Raw genomic sequence first — 5,073 nt, 5'->3', positions numbered from 1 at the left:
CCGATGGTTTGTAAATAGAAATGAATCAGAGGTGGTGACTGACGAGGCTGATGTGAGCATGTGACTGTGAGAAGGCCGGAAGAAAGTTCATTCGAAAGGCAATGGGGTGGATTCGTGTCAGCCACCAAAGGCTTGACTCGGACTTATTTGCAAACGCCTCTAACCAATGGCGTGTCCACACCTTGAGGTCCCGATCAACCGGGATGGCTGAGTTATCTGGTACCGACTTTCACACTTTTCTACCAAACCGTTGGATGACCTCTCCTGGCTCGTCTCAACCTTCGGCTTGGTTTCGCGAACAGGGCTGGTAGTGGAAACCGGTCCACTGGCATATGAAACACGTGACCAAGCTATCACAACCTTCGGAGTGTGATCAGTTCGATTGTCGTGTGCTAATTACTTCCTCTGTAAACAATTTCGGGTTTCCTACTATCTTCGGGCAATTATAGATGATCAAACATTGAACCATTTGGCGTCCTCAATCGCCGAATAACCCCTATAAACAATTCAATGTGCACGACATGTGACAGACTGACATAGAGTGTGACTTACATGATCGTGCCGGTGACAGATTTGCTGATCTGCTGATTCGCGGTATCTGTTGCTAACCCGCTCCAGTGCTCAGTGAATACCCATCAACATTGACCGTGCTTCTATGAAATGCCGGAGCAATGATCATAATTGGTCGTGCAATTGGTCGAACAATCACCGACTTCTGTTGATTCACTGGTCTGGATGCATGCCGGCATCCATATTGAGTTTTAGATGGGATATTAGGGTCTCAGTGAGTTGTGGCGTCTTAGGGTTATTTTCAGGAATCTGACTTCCTGATATCTCCCCATTTGAGCTACACACTTAAGAGTTTAGGTGCGGTTTAAGGTGAAAATTTCCCACCAGTCTTCTGGGGAGACCGTACGGCGTCTCGGTTGCCGCAATGGATCCATCTTGGACGGGACAGTGAATCGGTTTACCACTGATGCTGATCTTGGGAAATCAAAGGTTTCAAGCAGCAGGTCGAAGTCTGGAAAACGGTTCTTCCGCTTTTGGGATCGGGCACTGAGTCGGCCGCAACTGACTGTCATTTTTTTCTATATCTATGACCCCCCTCGACGCACAGGACATGGCAGGCATCTAGCTCGAAAGGACACAAGGTCATCGTGATTAGTACGTCAAGGTGCTAGCTTTAATTTGGTACGGCGTCTCGGTTGCAGCAATGGATCCATCTTGGACGGGACATGTGAATCGGTTACCACTGATGCTGATCTTGGGAAATCAAAGGTTTCAAGCAGCAGGTCGAAGTCTGGAAAACGGTTCTTCCGCTTTTGGGATCGGGCACTGAGTCGGCCGCAACTGACTGTCATTTTTTTCTATATCTATGACCCCCCTCGACGCACAGGACATGGCAGGCATCTAGCTCGAAAGGACACAAGGTCATCGTGATTAGTACGTCAAGGTGCTAGCTTTAATTTGGATATGAATGCTGGATATGCATATTGGATCGGCAAACGTTGCTCCCTTCAAATTGCATCATGATTCAGTGCAAACCGTGAGTGTTTTGACTCTGGGCGACTACATTTTTCAGAAGCTCAGCGCTAAAGTGCTAAAGAGGTTCTGTGTGAAGCTGGAACATCGATTCTACCAAAAACGCTTATCGATTGATGACCTGTATGATATGCATGATATCGGAAGGAAGATGTGATCTGTGCCAGAAAAATGGATCACATTCAGGATGGAACAGCGTAGCTGGATTGTTCTTTGAACACAAGCAAGCTCAGTTTGCAGCCTGTGGATCTCTGTCTATCTTTATTCGGTCACGCAAGTGCACTCCGTATGTGGATATAAAGGAACATGGGGTTCTGTGCTTTGGCAATTTGTTTCGAGGCTCTCAAAAATTTCGGTCTCACCGAATTCCCGAACCTCTGTATTTGTTAGCGGATTTGGAACAAACCTCATTGTTCACTCTAAGTCCGTGCTATTAATTCCAACGAAATATCAAGGAAAACGATGCTCACTTCTCAGGAAAGAAGGTACTCATCAGGTTGCTGAAAGATCTTTGTCAGAGCACGACCGGTTGCACCAACTTTCGAACCAACCTAATAGGCCATTCCTCCGAGTTTCCTTCAGCTGCACGTTCTACTTGAACCGTAAAAATCAAAGGGGCATTTTGCGTGCATTTGTTGTTCCAGTGCAACATAAGGCTGATGGCAACTGGGAGACCACGCCCAGCTGATGGGTACCAAGGAGGACGAAGGCGATGGTTGGATATCAGAGTCTTCAGCAAACTTATAGCTAGTTCATTCATGATACTATACTTCGATATTAAACAAGGCGAAACATGATTTGTCCTTTATGCGGAATGTTCAGTTGAGGAAGTTCATAACTGAGCGATTGATCAGGTGTTCAGCTAACTCTCCCGTCGAGATCGAATTGACGAAAACGGTGAGCATCATCGGAGTTTCCTGCTGTGCACTGATGTGCACGTCTTGGTGGATTTTCTGATCCAATACCCCAGCATGAATCAAAACTCTGGTCACCATAGAGATCTTGGGAGTAAAGAGACTAACCTTGTATGTGTTTATGTTTTGTCGGAAGCCGAAAGAATTGAGGTTGAAACGGATTGCACACAGGGCTTCACGAACACTGGGGAAAAATTAACGTCATACACTACTCAAGATGTTTTTCAAAACTCTCTCACAGTCCATGATCTTCTTCGCTCTTCTCGGTCAGGCAAAACATACTCAGAGGACGATTTCAACTTAATATCCTGGGGGGAAATGGAAAATCTTGAGGGCGTATTCTTATTTTTTCATGACCAATCTGATCACCATTTCAAAATCTCACCCCACTGGGACGAGCATCAAGAACAACTGATCTGCTCTTATCTAACACTGCCAGACAAAATGAAGAACAGATTCGGCTGCAAACTGAAGCAATTTCTCAAGCACCATTCAATCAGGGATCAGACACCCAACTTTGACGAAACCAAATGCTGACTCTGTGAAGATCATTGTGAACCGTACTGAAGTGACCAGTGTGTTCAACGAAAGCTGGTCTCAATAGGTCTGCAAATTTACTTCAAAGATCTAAGCTTATGCCCAGCTGTAATCTGGACCAACTACATATCAACAGAGGTAAATTATTCACTCTTTGTTGAAACGTGTCTTGTGAGTGCCGCGGCATCAAGTTGGTTACGTCAAAACGAAGAATTCAGTAGATATAGAAAGCTACCTAGTTTCCTGACGGCTATGTGACGCAAGTTACCCAGAAATCTAGCGTTCAAGTAAGAAATGAGTTTGACAAAAGTAGGTCGACTGCGTCTACCTGATGGATAGCAGGAATCGCAAAATTGGCGACGGGTTGCGGAGAATTTTCAAATAACATTTTAAATGATGCTTTGCCGAGAAGAATAAGGCAAATTCCAGTATGGAAGTGTAACACGTTATTTATCGAGTTGCTACAAGCTTTTTGGCCGTTCAAGACTGCGATACGACAAGAGAGAACACTACCTGCATCAGAATGATAATACAATCGGGAAAGTGGACTCAACAATAGATTATTGATTTTTGAAGCATCGTATCTAACCTGTCTCAGTGTGAAATAACTCTGAGTGTTCCAGGGAAATGCCAGATATCGGGTGTTGGTTTCTGTGCTGATGGACATCACACACTCTAATCCGGAAATTTCTGAACGACGAAGCACGCACACAACCTTCTCCATCTTGGGAGGCTTTGTGGGGACAGAATCCAACTCGCCGCTGACAAAAAGGCCGTTGCAAGTTTTCGGGTTGTGAAATCACCTCTGACGTGTCTTTTCATGGGAGGTATCGACTGCTAAACTCTTCGAATCATGCTAAAACTGACATCAGCGCCTGATCTTAAGTTCAAGACGTGGCAAGTTCAAGTCGTGGCACCAAGTTTAAGTCAACTGAGAAACGTTCAGGGCACAATTGGTTGTATCCTACATCTACAAATGTTGCCCGAGGCTGCGGCATTGAAATGCGTTGTTTTCTTCACTAGGACACATGACGTCTATCCGCTTTTGAAAACGATTTGACTGGCGGCTTTTATGCACGACTCTTCATTGTGAAATGTCCTTAGTCGGCGGGGTGAACATGGTCGAATCGGTAGTGCGGAGTGGGAACAGTACCGATGTGTGAGTGAGAATGGCGAAGTATATTTGAATGTGAACATTGTAAACAGATTTTTATCCATGAACGAGTGTCTTTGTTGATATTCGATCATACGAGTCGTTGGATAATCAGTTTCTGCGTCAGAATTCGCAACTTTATGTAGATGATCATCAGAAGAAACTTGACAGCGCATTGCTGATGAAACGGGCGGTCGGCGAACGGCTGCATAAATTGATGCCAAAGTGATGGAAGGTGGACAGACGCGGCATTGGTGTTGTGTGTCGATGCAATGAAAGCTTGAGTTTTCTCTCTCGTACTGGAGGAATCGGTATGGCAAAACGTGCGCACGTAACCACAGCGTGAATAGTGTACAGATGAACGTAATGGTGATGAGAACTGTCACGTCGGTTGTGATTCACGTCGGATTCACCAATTATTACTGCAAAGTTGATGATGGCCATGATATGACTCAGAAGGTATATGCACTAATAATACTGTTCACTATGAATGACAGTATGGTTGCAACATGTATACAATGAATACAGTGCGAAAGGTGGAGTGTGTCCAGTGGTGAACTTATCGGTTGTGAGAGATCCTTCGTGACTGTCTGGACGTTGGGACGTGTCTTCTTACAGGTAACTATGATCTGCGCCCGAAAAATGGATCACCTTGATGATGGAACGGCGTAGATGGATTATTCTTGAAGAAAAGCAAGCTCAGTTTGCAGCCTGTGAATCTTTTTCTATCCTTACTCGGTCACGCATTTGCATTCCGTACTTAAATGGGACATATTGAGTGGGGGATTATGTGTTTTGGGCGATAAATATTCCCGTTTCCGTACTTGTCAAAGGAGTTGGACCAAACCTCATGGTTTACTGTGTGTGTTAATACTTCCTCTCTTTCTCTCTCTCTCTCTCTCTCTCTCTCTCTCTCTCTCTCTGTCC

This window comes from Opisthorchis viverrini (assembly GCF_000715545.1).
Source record: "Opisthorchis viverrini unplaced genomic scaffold scaffold1367, whole genome shotgun sequence".
Classification (NCBI taxonomy): domain Eukaryota; kingdom Metazoa; phylum Platyhelminthes; class Trematoda; order Opisthorchiida; family Opisthorchiidae; genus Opisthorchis; species Opisthorchis viverrini.
The sequence above is the reverse complement of the archived record's forward strand: the minus strand, read 5'-3'. Positions refer to the sequence as shown.